Here is a 19,730-nt window from a genome sequence, read left to right on the forward strand (position 1 = left end):
ACACCAATTAATAATTTTGTTTTAATATTCCAAAAGAGATTAATGTATGTTAAAAACAACGGTTCTTATGACGGATACCGAGTTTAATTTGGAAGAAATGAGCATAAAACACGGTTTATCTACCATATGAGACTATAGTAGATCACGGTAAATCTTTTATCATTCACAAGTCATTTATTAATTTTGCGTTTTCAGCCATTAAATACACGGCTACAATCTTGTTATCAGTAACTAATATTTTTCATTAATGCATAATTTAGTAAGCAGTTAAGGGTTTATCAGTCAAAATTGATGTTTGTTATACATGTGTTTGTATTGTTTTTGAATAAGAGTGTCATTTTAATTATCATAGTATGGTTATCACTGATAATAATCTCAAATAAAATGCATTTACTTGCAAATTCACAGTGCTTAACTAAAATAAATACGACCAAATTCCATATTTTTTAATAGAGTAATAAAAAGTGTTTTTTATCCAATCATGTGCAGTCTGCAGACGGAAGGTTATTCCACACCTTTCTCGTGAACGGTTTGATCAATCCATGTTGCCGTAAATAAGTTTTCCAGGTAGCTACTCTCGGAATCACCACATAACATTATCCAACATATATTTAATGAATGGGCTTTTATTTTATTTCTTAATTCAACACACTTGTTTTCAATTAACAAATACGCAGAAGTAAACAAACAATGTAACCCAAAGAAAATATCAGCAAAAGGAGTCAGAGGCTAACTACACCTAATTGTTATTATAATCATATTGTTCCAGAATTCTAATAAATTCTACAGCTATATAGTTTTTTATAGGATTTTTCTTTAGAAAACGTTATTTCAATTTAGTAAGGCACCTTTTAATGCCTGCGAATTTATTTAACTCGTCCTAAGACTAGCCTTAAATACTTTTACTTTCGCTTTCGACTTGAGACTACTGAATGGGACACAACTCCAAATATATGTAGGTAAACGTCTCGATTGAATGGAGGAGTAACTCCCTTTCATGTCCACACAAAATATAGAATGGAAAAATGTCCTGGTTATGTGTCGGTAAACATTACTCAATTTATTAATTGAATATGAATGAACGGCATGTCTGAATACAATAATTCAATTATTACAATACATCACACTATTTCAATGAGTCATTTGACTGATCTGAGGTGCTTTTTATTTGTCATTTGCCAAGCGATTTCATTTCATGGAATTTGTCGTAGCAAACAAATATTAAATCTTGGTTTATACAAATAAGATACACTATTATATCAGAATTGATAAAGTTCATGTCATTCCGAAGTATTATATATTAAATGTGTTTTAGAATTCAGTGTAAAGTATAATTGTAATAATTTGTTTGAAGTATGAATAATATGTTAGATCGTGAAAACAATTTAGTATTATTATGATTAATATATGATAACAATCTTAAATAACATAATTATTATATAATTCATTGCCAAATTTGACCTAGACTATAACTGTCCATATCACATGTTTGGAGTTGTCAATGTAAACAATTATGTTGTTCGTCCATTTGATTTTTTTTAAAATGCATGTTTTGTATGTATTAATATGTTAAAATCATGCGTTATGTTGACCATTTTTTAAACTAATAATGTGTATGATATTGTTTCTAAATAAAACTTCTCATATATATATGGTTTAAAATATTGTGTAAATGAAAATAAGCTAAACATTCTTACATCAGAATAAACTTAATGTTAAGTTGTATTAAGTTATAAATTAAAAAAAAACCATATCGATCCATAATTGTGTCGAGAACTTACAGAAACAAAGGGAAGAAAAACACTTCTTGTTCTGGAAGGTCCGTTTTCAATAAAAGAGACATCACGGAATATGTTCTTGATTCGCTTTAGTGACGATCATAATCAGGGGGTACACGTATTCCGAATCTGCAATAGTTTAAGTGAGGTTTTGTAGTCTGATAAGCAAGATGGCGGCGAAACAATGCGAAAACAGCTAGGTTCCGAAAATCGTATTTTGTCATTGTTTCCCATCTTGCATATCAGACTCCAAAACCTCACTTAAACCGTTGCAGATTCGGATCTCCCCCCACCCTCCTGATAATACTGGACATACTACTTATTATGATTCTGGTTTACAAACGTTTACTTAACAGTAAAATGAAACGGCGCAATGAAATCCCGTCGGTATTTAAGATGACCTCGTAAACTTTGTCAACCAGAGAACCTAGCTTCCGCGGAAAATAACGAATGACGTAAACTAATCATGTTTATTTTTATTGGAAACACAAAGCATCGGCAGACGATTCTCAAGGATCCAATAAACCTCTGTTATACATGTTTTTGTGCACAGCTAAAAAACTAAAGAGTGAATAATCTGAAATCAGAATCATATTTTACTGGTGCAGCCAATTCAATTGTCGACAGTGTTCGCTTTCAGGTAGCAGATATCGACTTCGAATGTCGATGCGGGGTCACTTGATAGGTTGCATTCCTCCGATTTTATATTATCAAAATGATAAGAATTCGATAGTAAATTGTTGCAGAGAACTGTCCGAGGTCGATTTATTTGTTTTCTTAGACTTTTGCCATATACAGTTTGGTCCTGGTAAACCTAGTCAGTGGTCTTGATGACTAGCTTGGTAGTTGACCATCTGTTTACGCAGCATTTGTCTATTTTGAAAGCTTAATGATCGAGGTTATTGTATGGCAAAACATGTAATTTCCCTAAAACTCATCGTTCTATTATCAATTGCTAAAGAACATATTTCACGATACCATTAGTTTTTGTTGATATATTGATAAGATATTTTAAAGAACACATACCATTAGATTATACGTTTCGTTTTGTTGTTGTTGTTTAAAATAAAAGTGAAAACATACAAGATTTGGAGGGAGTTCGTTTGTATTGTTGTCATATTGGGACCAGATGGTCCGACATATACTGTCTTATACCTAATATTCAATTATACTTCAAGTTGTGTTTTTAATAAATGGATAATATTTGACATATTGTATAGCTTCGAAAGGTCGAAGTTTTGTTATTCATTAAAGAAAGAATTATTACTCGTTACATTTTGTTTCATAATATCATCGGCTTAAAAGACTATATTTGGTATAAAGATATCATGACGTTTACACCATCTTACCATGGATTGTTACACCTCCTCCGTGGCCGAGTGGTTATGCACCAGTCAATGGTAACCACGGCCTCCCGGGGAATAGCGGAGACTTTGACTTACGGTCTAGCCAATCTCAGGTAAAACCCCGTCCTACGGGAACAAACTGCTATAAAAATCCCCGCCAAATGCCCCCCGCACCCCGGGACTCATAGGTAAGGCCCATTCCCAGCTATTTTTGACGTGAAAACAAAACCACCTCATTCATCCGGCACTTCGGGGCCACCTGGAAGGTAAAAACTGACCCATTTCCCCCGCTATCCCCGGTAAACCAGCAGACTTTGGGGGCCGTGGATACAATTGACTTGTGCATTAGACATTCCACCTACTGAGCGGTTGTCGACGGTTCAAACCCCACACGCGGCTTGTTCTAAAACGGCCCGTTGCTGAACCAGCAGTTAGTTAAATGACTGTACTGAATTCTAAAATTCTACCAGGCGCCCGGCATACAGGACAGGAATCAAAAGTTAAAGATGTTCATCAAGACGTCTTATAAATCCAGCGGGCTGGCCCTTTATTGAAAGGGGTGTTACTATGAAAAACACACACATTACTTATACAAGCTAGTTTCGTCATTTGTAGCACCTAAATAATACATTTCTCTTATACACACCAAATTGCATAATTCAGTGAATTTAAACAAATATTCTGACCAGCATTATTGACAATTTTGATTGACAAAGTCTCGTGTAATTTGAATTCTGAATAATATGTAAACAATGCAAAGTTTATGCGACGCAATTATAACATCAAACAAAATTACAATACAGGACAAAATGAATAAATCTTTGTTCTTAAACGCAACTTGTAAACATGGCTGAATGATTGATGCGACCCAATTTTAAACTTTCGCTATGAAATGTTATCTCTTTGACAAAGCCTTCAATATCCCACAAAATGGCCAGGGATTTGTATGTGCCATCTGATGGCAGATAAATTGATTTCAATTTGAAATTAATTGATACATATTTTCAAACCATAAATTATTAAACTGCGTCGGTTCGATGCTATGGGCTGAAAAGAAATTGAGTTGAATGTACAAATGCCACATAGCGCATCTCCTGCTGTTGTGTTCAAACAGTTTTGTATGTTTATTCACCCTTAAAACGCGTGTATTTGTTTGTTTAGTGAGCAATAAAGAAACCGTATAATACGGAATAAAGTCGTTCGTGCTTTTCTTTCAATTACCTGAACGTTACAAGTAGCTTGCAAAATAAACACAGACGTACGAAGAGTTGTCTTCTTTCATGGAAGCACCGATTATGTTTTGTAACACGGTTGCATAAGCCACTTTGAATTATGTAAACGTGAGCTATATTGTATCATGTTCGCGAAAGCCAATTTATATGAGGTTAACTTAGTGCATTTTAATTATGCTAACGAAATCTATTTTGCATCATGTTAAAGTAGATATTTTGCTTCATGTTGACCAAAGCCGAATAATGTTAACGTAGCAAAATTGTACCTTGTTAACGTAAATAAGCCGCATTGTATCGTGTTAACGTATTTACGCCACATTGTATCTTGTTTAAGTATATCAGCCACAGTGTTTTATATAGAGCATTAGCGGATTCAGGGGAGGGTGAATTCGGTGTCCCCCTCCTCCACCCCCCCCCCCAAAAAAAAATAAAATAAAATCGTCCAATCTCAGTTTTTGCCCCCCCCCCAAACAAAAAATCGTCCAAACTCAGTTTTTGTGCAAATATCGGAGACAAAATGTAATAAAATACGCTTAAAATGCAAAATTTTGAATTATTTAAATTTCGGTTCTGAGGGAGGGCAAAAGTAAAAAAAAAGGCCGTGCCCCTAACTTACGCCCCCCCCCCCACTCCCCCCTCTAACCGATTAATTCCTGGAACCAGCCCTGTTAATGTAAGCCAGAGTGTATTCTGCTATGTCACTGATTGTGTTTTTTTTTTGCAAAAATATGGAAGCCATTAGCTAAAGATATTAGTCTGTAAATTAATAACGTTAAGTAAAATTAAATATCAGATGCCATAATATGCCGTAAACACTTTAATCCCATGGATTCTTTAGGTTTGAAAGAATAAATCTTTAACAGCGCAAGTAATCTAATAAGCTCTTATTTTCTTTTCATTTTTAGTCGCACAGCATATCATTATATCAAGACCGATACAATAAATCGAAGGCGGAAAAAGGAGATGAGATATTTCTAATAATGGAGTGAAATACAGTTGCTATAAAATTAGTGTCGTGATTTTACGACTCCATTATGCATATTCTGTTTAAAATCAAGGACTTGATTGATTTTGGAATTGTGCTATTGAAATAGTTGGATGACCCACGAAATTTGTAAAATTTACAATTAACCGTAATAAAAAGCTACGGTGAAAAGTGAAATACGACAAATTGAAAATTACTTCGGGTCGTGGTTCTAGTATTCATTTACTTCGGTGTAAAGTCAGGATGCCTTTAAAACTCCTGGGGATATATTTATATATTCATACGATTATCCAGTCGGAAGGCGAGCGGTGGTACTAATGTGTTAAATCCAAATTATTTCAATTACAAATTGTATCACCATCAACAACATGGTGTAAGTGACAGAGGGAATATATTATATCTATAAATTCTTGGATCAAAATCAAACTTGGATTTTATCAAAGGTATGTATTTTTTGGTCAAACGTTGCCTTACGTTATTGTTTTTGTAACATAGCACCGGTCAAATTTCCTTTAATCGTATAAATCGGATTGAAATTAAACCTCATTGTACGATTTCTAATTTAAGAAAAAAACCTAGTAATTTTATGGTCACCGTGATAACTATTAGAAAATAATTATTAAATACTAAATAATGAATACATGCGCGTTAAACACGTTAAACAGCAACAACAAAATCAAAAACAAAAGCAACAACAACAATTAAAAATCCACAAAGCAACAAAAACAACAACAATATTGGTATTGACGATGACGATACGGCGAAGAATGAAGCTGATGAGGTTGATTAAGATGTTGTTGATGTTGATGATGTCGATGATGATGATGATGATGATGATGATGGTAGCGGTTGGGGGGGGGGGGTAGCGGCTGTGTTGGTGGTGGTGGTGTGATGGTGGTGTATCATTTAAAATTCAGAACTTCCTTGTTCCTTGCCTTTTTGAAACTTGAGCTAATCTTGCGTTAATTTGTCAAATGACAATACAGTTCTCTGGATCGACATCAATATATATCTATATATGTATTTACGTATAATAACAGCTGTGCCTCATGGTTTACCTTCTAATCTATATATTAAGTTAAAATCAAGATATTCTTCGTTCCCATCACTGTTTTTTAAAATATCTAGACTATATTTTGCTCATTTGTCAAGCTAATAAATGACAATAGAGATCTCTCGGTCGACATCATATCATTCCATATCTCACTATGTTGTGTTGTATTACTTTGTATACATATGATTAACGATATGATTTCGATGCCGAAAAAGATGGCAGTCTCGAATTTCAACATCGTACTGTCAGTGATATACAAACGTTATCAAACTGTTATGTACCGCCTTCTTTATAAAATAAGTTTTCATTAAATGTTAATATCACTTTAACTAATTGATCTGAGCAACTTGTATTATGGATACCAGATCATATCTGCAATACAGACGAACCAATTATGAATGTCATCGTTGCATTTTTTTTCGTTTATAAGGAGGCTTAAATCCATATTATATGCGATATTAAAGGGACTGTAAACCAGATTGGCACCCAAACATTTTTTTCTGTAACGAATCTCAGGACAATTATCTAATAGAATGTGTGACGCTTTGATATCATAATTGTAAAAAAAAAGTACCAAAATGTAAAAAAAAGTGTGTCGGAGACCGGGTTCGAACCCATGTCGCTAAAATTGCAGTCCAGCATCGTATCCACTGAGCTACGAAGGTTTACATAATTGGGTGACATAATTTAGCTATATACCTACCTCGGTAATATCACGTGATAACACCGATTAGCCAATTGCGCATAAGGAATGAATTCTACCTGGTAGACATACCCAGTAAAAAAATTAATGGAAAAATACGAAATAACTGCTAAACTGAAATGAATTGTAAACTATGTGGTACTTCAGTTAGTAAGTTTCAATGCATTGTACACATCGATGCCTAGTTTATGTCAGTTTTCGACAATTTTCTCTTTTATTTCGCTATTTTATCATACGGAGTACAGCTCCTTTAAACTGATGAGTACATTGTATTTGTGGCGTTCAGAGACACCCTGTCAACATGGTTACCACCCGCTTCACGTCCTAGTACCATATCGTATTTGTCGTCTCCAATTTCAGTGGAAATAACGGACACTCACAGAAACTTCTTTTCAGTCATGCATTTTGCATGTCAGTAATAAGCCAGGCATACCCATTGAAATGAATTATATGGGGTCAACAGCCCTCGATATTTAGCCTTACTGCCTATTGCTGAATGAAAGAGCCGTAATTGTACCTCGGATATCTTAAGACACTGCACAATTATATATCAAAGAATTATAGCTTTATCGCGGCAAGTACATTTGTTAGAACACTGTTTAGTTCGTTCTTTAATTAAAAAAAATATGTATGAATGAGCCATACATAAAGGATTAACTTTTACATTAAAGGTTTACTTCACCAGTAGTAAGATGTTTTGTAGTTGGTTTTGTAATAGTATAGCATATGATGATGGTGATTATGATGATAAAGAAGATGATGGTGGTGGTGGCGGCGGCGGCGGCGGCGGCGGCGGCGGCGGCGGCGGCGGCGGCGGCGGCGGTGGTGATGATGATGATGATGATGATGATGATGATGAGGAGGAGGAGGAGGAGGAGGAGGAGAGGAGGAGGAGGACGATGATGATGAGGATGGTGATAGTGGTTGTGGTGGTGTTGGTGGTGATGGTGATGGTGGTGGTGGTGATTATGTATAATTCAAAATCCAGAACTTCGTCGTTCCCTTCCCTTTCTGATATCTGGGCCTATATATTACGTTAATTTGTCAGACGATCAAATGACTATTACAGTTCTCTAGATCTATATCATATTATTTTATTTCATACAATGTAGAGTCTGATTTCTTTTTAAGCGGAATAAATTATATCATTAACGACATGATTTTAGTACCAATAGATGAGAGTCTCGTATTTCGACAGGTTACCGTCTCGTGGTATACAAGCGATATGAAATGGTTATGTTCCGTCTTCCTTATAAAATAAATTTTCATTAAATTTTATGACCACTTCACTTAATTCATCTGAGCATTTGGTATCATAGATCGTATTAGATCGCTGTGTCGATCTGATCTCACTCTTTTAATTCTATTACATGAGAACTACTTAATTGCTCTCATCGATGTATATCTGTGTATTGGAAAAATTGAATTTAGACTATCATGGAGATAGTTTTTTTTGGTGACTGATAATGGCATTTGAGTTCATTTAACTTTAAGCTGCACACTCAAAGATTGACAATTTTGACTTTTATTTTATTTTTTGTCTCACAATCAGCTGATTTTGTCATCAATGCCTTCAATTCAGTCATTTAAGAAAACTCGCTGAAGATCTACAGACCTCAATGGTTTGGAAAACTGCCGAAAAACTCATTTTTTTGCATAAAGTAACGCTTTAAGCCATAGAACATCATCTTTCGAACGTAAATATGAAAAAGTCCGATCTGATCCTTTATCAGCAGTATTATTTCTCTGGTTTTCAGTTATTATCGCCAAAATCGCCAAAAAGCAAAATATTGGCTCATTCCCAGACGAAAATTAAGACAAAGTTGTCAAAACGGTCTATCCGTGAGAGTCCAGCTTTCATATAACGAATCATGGGTCTCGTTCAGAGAGACTGTCAGAATAGTTTCCACCCGTTTAACGCTTTATATTTTACTGGACACGAAAGAAGTGTGAACATCTTGAGCTCGTCTTAGTTAAGGATTTAGACGTAACTTCAATAATCTCAAATCTGTTTAAACGTCACAAATTGCAACACATGGATTTTTTTATTTCCTCAGATTTGTGTTTAAATTTAATACCGGCTCAAGTTCAAATTACTCAAATATGTAACAATATACATGTAATGAAAATAAAACACTAACATACTTTCCATTCTGGACTAATATCAACTTATATATTTTGTATGAATATATTTTACTTATATAATGAATATCTGACTTGTTTAAAAAAAGACTGTTTAAATCAACGTTGATGATGATGATAATGGGGATGAGGATGAGGATGATGGTGATGATGATACTGATGATGATGATGATGATGATGATGATGATGATGATGATGATGATGATGTTGATGATAATTTCTAATTTGTACAAGTTAAAATCCAGAACTTCGTTGTTCCCTTCCCTTTCTGATAAGTCTGGGCCTATATATTACGTTAATTTGTCAGACGATCAAATGACAATGCTAGTTCTCTAGATCTATGTAATATTATTTTATTTCATACAATGTAGAGTCTGATTTCTTTTTAAGCGGAATAAATTATATGATTAACGACATGATTTTAGTACCAATAGATGAAAGTCTCGTATTTCGACAGGTTACCGTCTCGTGGTATACAAACGATATGAAATGGTTATGTTCCGTCTTCCTTATAAAATAAATTTTCATTAAATTTTATGACCACTTCAAGTAATAATCTGTGCAACTGGTATTATAGATAGCATTTTATCGCTTTGTTGATCAGATCACATACTGATAATTCTATTACATAAGAACCACTTAGTAATTTCATCGATGTATATCTGTGTGTATTGGAATACTTGAATTAAGACTATGATCACGATAGTTTTGTGCTGACTGATGATGGCATTTGAGTACATTAAATAACTTAAAGCTGCACTCTCACAGATTGACCGAGTTGACTTTTATTTTATTTTTCGTCTCACAATCAGCTGATTTTGTCATCAATGCCTTCAATTCAGTCATTTAAGATAACTCGCTGAAGATCTACAGATCTCAATGGTTTGAAAAACTGCCGAAAACTCATTTTCTTTTCTTAAAGTAACGCTTTAAGCCATAGAACATCATATTTCGAACGTAAATATAAAAAAGTCCGATCTGATCCTTTATCAGCAGTATTATTTCTCTGGTTTTCAGTCATTATCACAAAAAAGCAAAATATTGGCTCATTCCCAGACGATAATTAAGACAAAGTTGTCAAAACGGTCTATCCGTGAGAGTTCAGCTTTAATATGACGAATTCAGAGAGACTGTCAGAATGGTTTCCAACCGTTTAACGCTTTGTATTTTACTAGACACGACATTAGTGTAAACATCTTGAGCTCGTCTCAGTTAAGGATTTAGACGTAACTTCAATAATCTTAAATCTGTTTAAACGTCACAAATTGCAACATATGGACTGTTTTTTATTTTCTCAGATTTGTGTTTAAATTTAATACCGGCTCAAGTTCAAATCACTCATATACGTAACAATATAACAAAAATATCAAACACAAAGAATTTTTCAATTCTAGATTTGATCTTATGTAAGAACATATGGAACTTAATTTTATAATGAATGTCTAACTTGTTAAAAGATAAAACTGTTTAAATCAACGACGATGATGATGATAATGACGACGATGATGATGATGATGATGATGATGATGATGATGACGACGACGACGACGATGATGATGATGATGATGATGGTGATGATGATGATGATGATGATGATGATGATGATGATGATGATGATGACTACGACGAAGACAACGACCATGGTGGTTGCGATGGTGGTGGTTGTGGTGGTGGTGGAGATGATGATGATGATGATGATGATGAAGTTGATGGTGGCTTTCTAATTTGTACCAGTTAAAATCCAGAAATTCGTTGTTCCCTTCCCTTTCTGATATCTGGGCCTATATATTACGTTAATTTGTCAGACGATCAAATGACTATTACAGTTCTCTAGATCTATGCAATATTATTTTATTTCATACAATGTAGAGTCTGATTTCTTTTTAAGCGGAATAAATTATATGTTTAACGACATGATTTTAGTACCAATAGATGAAAGTCTCGTATTTCGACAGGTTAACGTCTCGTGGTATACAAACGATATGAAATGGTTATGTTCCGTCTTCCTTATAAAATAATTTTCATTAAATTTTATGACCACTTCAAGTAATTAATCTGTGCAACTGGTATTACAGTATAGATAGCATTATATCGCTTTGTTGATCTGATCACATACTGATAATTCTATTACATAAGAACCACTTAGTAATTTCATCGATGTATATCTGTGTGTATTGGAATACTTGAATTAAGACTATCATCAAGATAGTTTTGTGCTGACTGATAATGGCATTTGAGTACATTAAATAACTTAAAGCTGCACTCTCACAGATTGACCGAGTTGACCTTTATTTTATTTTTCGTCTCACAATCAGCTGATTTTGTCATCAATGCCTTCAATTCAGTCATTTAAGATAACTCGCTGAAGATCTACAGATCTCAATGGTGTGGAAAACTGCCGAAAACTCATTTTCTTTTCTTAAAGTAACGCTTTAAGCCATAAAACATCATCTTTCGAACGGAAATATGAAAAAGTCCGATCTGATCCTTTATCAGCAGTATTATTTCTCTGGTTTTCAGTCATTATCACAAAAAAGCAAAATATTGGCTCATTCCCAGACGAAAATTAAGACAAAGTTGTCAAAACGGTCTATCCGTGAGAGTCCAGCTTTCATATAACGAATCATGGGTCTCGTTCAGAGAGACTGTCAGAATGGTTTCCACCCGTTTAACGCTTTGTATTTTACTGGACACGAAAGAAGTGTAAACATCTTGAGCTCGTCTCAGTTAAGGATTTAGACGTAACTTCAATAATCTTAACTCTGTTTAAACGTCACAAATTGCAACACATTGATTTTTTTTGTTTCCTTAGATTTGTATTTAAATTTAATACCGGCTCAACTTCAAATCACTCAACTATACCGTAAATATTAACGAAGATACTTTTAATTTTGGACCAAAGTCAACTTGGCTCTAATGTATGAACAAGTATACTTAACTTACATAATGAATGTCTGACTAGTTCAAAAATAAATACTGTTTAAATCATTTTTCAACTTAAAAGAAAAAGTAGCTCTGAATAGCTTTTGTGTTCAAGTTAGAACATATTAAGTTAGCTATGTGAAGTTAGCTAAACATACGACATTGGACATTGGACATTCAAAATCGAATGTTGTGCCAGCACGACATTGGACATTGGACTTTCAAAAGTGAAAGTCGTGCTGGCACGACATTGGACATTGGACATTCAAAAGTGAAAGTCGTGCTAGCACGACATTGGACATTGGACATTCAAAATCGAATGTTGTGCCAGCACGACATTGGACATTGGACATTCAAAAGTGAAAGTCGTGCTGGCACGACATTGGACATTGGACATTCAAAATCGAATGTTGTGCTGACACGACATTGGACATTGGACATTCAAAATCGAATGTTGTGCCAGCACGACATTGGACATTGGACATTCAAAAGTGAAAGTCGTGCTAGCACGACATTGGACATTGAACATTCAAAAACGATTGTCGTGCCGGCACGACATTGGACATTGAACATTCATAATCGAATGTTGTGCTGGCACGACATTGGACATTGGACATTCAAAATCGAATGTTGTGCCAGCACGACATTGGACATTGGACATTCAAAAGTGAAAGTCGTGCTGGCACGACATTGGACATTGGGCATTCAAAAGTGAAAGTCGTGCTAGCACGACATTGGACATTGGACATTCAAAATCGAATGTTGTGCCAGCACGACATTGGACATTCAAAAGTGAAAGTCGTGCTAGCACGACATTGGACATTACACATTCAAAATCGAATGTTGTGCTGGCACGACATTGGACATTGGACATTCAAAATCGAATGCTGTGCCAGCACGACATTGGACATTCAAAAGTGAAAGTCGTGCTGGCACGACATTGGACATCGGACATTCAAAAATGAAAGTCGTGCTAGCACGACATTGGACATTCAAAATCGAATGTTGTGCCAGCACGACATTGGACATTGGACATTCAAAAGTGAAAGTCGTGCTAGCACGACATTGGACATTCAAAATCGAATGTTGTGCTGGCACGACATTGGACATTGGACATTCAAAATCGAATGTTGTGCCAGCACGACATTGGACATTGGACATTCAAAAGTGAAAGTCGTGCTAGCGGTTAGCACATTTAAATCAATGTATGACATGTTTTATGAATGAATGTTTTTTTTTACCGACTTTAAATTAATTTTGATTGCATGCATTATTCGGATTTTTTGTTTGTTTGAGATATTGTCTTGAAATTATTTGAAAAGGGTCAGAGATCACAAAGCAATGTACCATTATAAAATTTATTAACACCAAGAGAGCATTGTCATGACGATTCCATCGCAATATTTGAAACTTAAGCATGATTCAGATATATATGATGTCACATATGCAGAGAAAGATTCAAATGAATATACTTATGAATGGTCGTGGATTATATGTAGACAAACAGTGATAATGCTTTCAAAATGGCATATTTTTAATAAGCTTAATTGTTTACACACCACTGCTACACATCTAAGTATATAATGACATATGGAAAATATAGACATGCATTGATGATTCCTACAAGTATAAATGTAATCGTCCGTACGTCTTTTTTTTATCTGGTTTTACGTAAACACAAAAAAATATTGTCAATGAGTCGATAAAGTAACCTATTCCTGCCTGTCGACTTGTTTTTTTATCGACTCAGTTAGTCGAACATTCTACGTCGTCTTCATTTGGTAAAGTTTATATGAAATAATTGTGTTCGATAAACCTTTTTGATAAGTCGACAGAATTACACAAAGCGTTTTATTATCAATCGCATCGACATTTAAAAATTCAAAATGACGTCTTCATCACATACGACATAAGTTCTTATAGGTTTTACAGAATATACAATTTATACATGTAAAATGTGACACCAGCGCCATTGGAAATGGCATCTTGGGCAGAACTGACAATGATTGAAAGGGTTGAAAGGAAACAAAGCGCAAATAATTATATAAACCCAACAAATGTGCACTTCAGTATGTGTTTATCTACAGAGCTTTAGAATAATTATATTACATTAATGAATGTGTCTGCATTTACATGGGAATATGTATGTATATCAATCGAAAGGATTGTTTTAATACAACTCTCAATAACAATGTTGCGGACTTTCAAATACAAGTTTCTTTGTTAAATATGTGTTAGGTACCTCAAATGTATAATATTGTCGGACATGGATGTGACTTAAGGCAACATACACACACAGCTAAACTTGTCAATGCATAAACCATTGGCGATAATGCTACATTTTGATGCATGGGGATCCCATATAATTTTGGTATTATTTTAAAGGGTACTCCTGACAGATAATTAATGAGTAAAAATGACCTATGTCCAACAATCATTATTTGTATACTGGTTGTCGTTTCATTATATTTTTTCTCTTAATATTTACCACTTCCATTGGATGCCTAAATAATATTTGGTCACTATGAATAGACAGATATACGTTATTATAAACCATATTTTAAAAAATAAAAGCCAAGTTGAATGTCGTTATTTAACACAATAATTTGAATGGACAAATTAGAATTGCAGCCTTATCACCAATCCAAGATTTCGGATATATATATTTCTGCCACCTCAAAAAAGTAGATTCAAACATTTGTCCATGCGTGAAATTCTTATCTTCCCAACGGGCAAAGATAAACAAGTACCCGTATGGAACTCTTTTTTATTGCCTTCACTTTGCTGCATCTAGAACTATTTAAAGAACGATTTGACTATTAACATAATCTGAATCACTGTGCGAATATCTATGACAACCAGGAACTTTTGAATGTCCAATGTCGTGCCAGCACAACATTCGATTTTGAATGTCCAATGTCCAATGTCGTGCTAGCACGACTTTCACTTTTGAATGTCCAATGTCCAATGTCGTGCTGGCACAACATTCGATTTTGAATGTCCAATGTCCAATGTCGTGCCAGCACAACATTCGATTTTGAATGTCCAATGTCCAATGTCGTGCTAGCACGACTTTCACTTTTGAATGTCCAATGTCCAATGTCGTGCCAGCACAACATTCGATTTTGAATGTCCAATGTCGTGCCAGCACGACATTCGATTTTGAATGTCCAATGTCCAATGTCGTGCTAGCACGACATTCGATTTTGAATGTCCAATGTCCAATGTCGTGCCAGCACAACATTCGATTTTGAATGTCCAATGTCCAATGTCGTGCCAGCACGACATTCGATTTTGAATGTCCAATGTCCAATGTTGTGCTAGCACGACATTCAATTTTGAATGTCCAATGTCCAATGTCGTGCTAGCACGACTTTCACTTTTGAATGTCCAATGTCCAATGTCGTGCCAGCAGAACTTTCGATTATGAATGTCCAATGTCCAATGTCGTGCTAGCACGACAATCGTTTTTGAATGTCCAATGTCCAATGTCGTGCCAGCACAACATTCGATTTTGAATGTCCAATGTCCAATGTCGTGCTAGCACGACTTTCACTTTTGAATGTCCAATGTCCAATGTCGTGCCAGCACAACATTCGATTTTGAATGTCCAATGTCCAATGTCGCGCTAGCACGACTTTCACTTTTGAATATCCAATGTCCAATGTCGTGCCAGCACAACATTCGATTTTGAATGTCCAATGTCCAATGTCCTGCTAGCACGACTTTCACTTTTGAATGTCCAATGTCCAATGTCGTGCCAGCACAACATTCGATTTTGAATGTCCAATGTCCAATGTCGTGCTAGCACGACTTTCACTTTTGAATGTCCAATGTCCAATGTCGTGCCAGCACAACATTCGATTTTGAATGTCCAATGTCCAATGTCGTGCCAGCACAACATTCGATTTTGAATGTCCAATGTCCAATGTCGTGCTAGCACGACTTTCACTTTTGAATGTCCAATGTCCAATGTCGTGCCAGCACAACATTCGATTTTGAATGTCCAATGTCCAATGTCGTATGTTTAGCTAACTTCACACAGCTTATTAAGTTAATCTTATAATGATTACGAGGGGCACAGGGGGCAAGGCCGTCTCTCAACACATTATGACGTCATTTATTAAAGTGACACTCTTATTCAAAATCAGTACATACACATGTATAACAAACATAAATTTTGATTGGTAAACCCTTAACTACTTTCAAAATAATGCATTTATGGAAAACATTTATTACTGATAATAAGATTATAATCGTGTATTTAATAGCTGAAACCCAAAACTATTAAATGATTGGTGAGTGCTTAAAGAATTACTACGACTTACTATCGCCTCATAAGGTAGAAATACCATGTTATCTTCACTTTTCTTTCAAATTAAACTCGGTATCCTTCCTAAGAACTATTGTTTTCGACATTTATTAATTCTTTTTAGTATATTGAAACAATTGTATTAATTGTGGTAAATCTTATTTGGGAGTAAGAGTTTAAGCCGTGAAAGTGCAGTTCTTGTTTAATCATGGTGCTTGTTATATATGTCGATAGAAGGATGGAAATGTTATTTATAATCTAATATGGTAAAGAAAACATTATGCTCTTAACTGACTAGATTATACCGTGCTAGGAATCAAATATTGTCGTGTTGTCTGTTAATAACGCGGTTATTATTTAAGACCGAAATGCGGCCTTATAAGCTGTATGTAGTTTATAATCTAATACGGTATAGGAAATAATTTGGTATCTCTGAGGCTGCAGGTTCACGCAATTGCGTTTTTGTCAGTGTAAAACAATTAAATGATTCCACTTCATTTTATCAAATTGCGTTTAAAGTGGATTCTTATCAAATTTATCATAAAGCAATACCGTACCTATAATTTATGGTCACATTAGCAAATATATGAGAATTATCCTCAAGTACTTCAAAATTGTAAGTATACAAAATTACTATTTCGAAAACGATACTAAAAAGGAATAGAAGATTTACAATAGCACCTGCAGGCATAAAGTTAAGTATTTAACGATTTATTGAAAGCAGTTTTATAAATCTGATTTATTACTTTAGTATCTATGTACTGTTGTAAAGAGATATACTATTGTTTGTTAGATGCTTAAAGGCTTAGGAAACGCAATTATCGGATATTTCGGATAAGATTTGCTTTTTGAAACACTCGATCGCCTTTCCATGTTACAACAAGAAAGAGAAAGAATTTAAGTCAATTTTAAACTGTTACACGTGATGTAAGTGACAAAGTGCTCCGATCCGATGCTACCTTGGAGTTAAATGGTATTTATACTAATCGTTTTTCATAATTGTAATACCTATTTTATGGCATTTCAAATGAAATCATATTCATCAACTTCTTAAAACTTTTTTTCGTTGTTGCTGCTGCTTTGTTATCATGATGTCAAAGCTTATTAATTAGACGGAACTTAGCAATCATGTTGTCCGCGATTAGTTAAGGTAATCAACGATTAGTTGAGACTTAGAAATCACGGTGTTAACGATTAGTCGAGGTGTCCGCGATTAGTTGAGGCATAGTTTTTTGTGGCTATTTAAGGAATGAATTGCGGTAGTGATGTCAATGTGGTGGATCCGTGGTCTAGTAGTTACAGACACTTTTGACTATCAATCCAGGGATCGCATGTTCGATTTCCCTTGGCATCACTAAAATACTAATCGTCTTCCGGAAGTGACGTTAAATGGGGGTCCCATATGACAGTGCTTTATACTGGTGCGCGTTAAAGAACCAGGGTAGCTCTAACCAGGGTAACATTCTGTCGGTGTACTATGCTCCAATAACCTTAAATGACTTGTCTAACACTCTTAACGGAGCACTCGCCGAATGGGCAAGGCCCGAGTGCGAGTATAAATAAGCCTACACACCACACTGTTGATGTCAGTATCGGGGTATGAACGCAGTTGGGCTGGTTAAAGTGTGTGGAGTCATAATTAATGTAAATATTACTTAAATTAAATGAAGCATTATTTTAACAATTTTTAAATGAAATAGGCAAGTGTTGATGTAAATATAAGTACTGAATTGCGGGATTGATGTCAGAATCGGGATATGAACGCAGTTGGGCTGGTTAATGTGTGTGGAGTCCGAAGGAACAAAAAGAACGACCAGACCGTAACCGGACACAGTTTATCAAATTACATCGCAATAACTCGGAAAATGATCAACCACTTGAAATGACGCTGAAACGTAAAATTGAAACACTAATGGCAACACTACATTTGACATATTATAAATTAACATAAACGTTCTAAAATGTTGATTAAAGTTTCGCGGGGCCCGTTAACACAATACAAATAATTACAAGATAAACAATTTTCATGTTTTTTTTGTTTTTCAATATTCGCGATCCGAACATTTCCGAAGATGTTGCGTTCATCGGATGATAATCGCAAATGCCAAAAGGCAGTTCATTTAAGAAATGGAAGCTGAGATGTAAATATGAGAAGTTGAGACCTTATTATCACGGTGTTAAAGATTAGTTGAGACTAAAGCTGAACTGCTATATAACATGATTACTAATATTTTCTTTATTAAGTGGTATCATAAATACATAATTCCAATTGTTAAACTATTTAATTGTGGGATGGATGGCTACATATTGTTCGAACTCAAACTTTATCCCATTGTTCTGACGCAACCGTATGGATGCGCAAATTGTATACCGGTGATCTTGCCGGCTTGTTAATGTTGCCCTGCCGAGTTATAACATTCCATGTTTAAAATATTGTATCGACTTGTCCCCTTATTAACTGGATATGTGACATCACGCATGGTTTTATCGACTTGTCATTAACAATCTTTGCACGTCCATCTTTTTCGATGAAAATATGTCGTCATATTCACTGATTAAGGGGACAAATCGACAAACATTTATAAACATATTTCCTGTTACAATTTGTCAGGTCGGCATAAATCATGCCCACAAGACTAGATATCAGGCTAACCACGTTACATGGTTATGTCGACTTCTTAATAACGAATTACTTTGTGTTTGGTGAAAACAATCGTCATATTCACTGATTAAGTGGACAAGTCAACATACTTTTGCAGCATGTCCTGTTATAATTCCTCAGGTCGGCATAAAACCATCGTCGGATACCCCCGATACACACTACGCTATGTTTTTATGTATGGAGTGTAACGGAAGAAGATTCCGTGATTGCCGACGATTGCATAAAACATGTTAACACGACAAGATGTTCAAAGTATTATAGTATAAAACGATATACGATTCCCTACAAAACATACTTTATGAGGTGATTATTCGTAATGTTTTGTATGTAATGGTCCAACTTTTATTGCATGAAATCACTTCAATGAAAACAAATTACACCAATATTGCCAAAATTTACAGCTCAACTAAGCAGTTGCTCCTGTCGTTGTTTACCAATCTCTTCACCAATGCTATCATTTTAAAGACATGCCTTGTTTTTATTTGTTTTTACGTTGTCTCTACAAACATTTGGCTATATTTGAAGCACGAAACATAAAAAAAAATGAAAACTCATTTTGGCGGTTGTTTTTTGCGTCAGTGATTTCTAAATGAT

At 34.9% G+C, this 19,730-nt stretch overlaps 1 protein-coding gene across 1 annotated transcript in view; it reads left to right on the forward strand.

The window, feature by feature from the left end:
- The first annotated feature begins 5,512 nt into the window (after positions 1-5,512).
- LOC128226987 (leucine-rich repeat-containing protein 74A-like) overlaps positions 5,513-19,730 on the forward strand; it is a 38,133-nt gene continuing 23,915 nt past the window's right edge. Inside the window, exon 1 of the mRNA XM_052937138.1 lies at positions 5,513-5,784. The gene's annotated coding sequence lies outside the window, so the exon portion shown is untranslated. The remainder of the gene's footprint in view (positions 5,785-19,730) is intronic.

This window comes from Mya arenaria, chromosome 3 (assembly GCF_026914265.1).
Source record: "Mya arenaria isolate MELC-2E11 chromosome 3, ASM2691426v1".
In the NCBI taxonomy this organism is placed as follows: Eukaryota; Metazoa; Mollusca; class Bivalvia; order Myida; family Myidae; genus Mya; species Mya arenaria.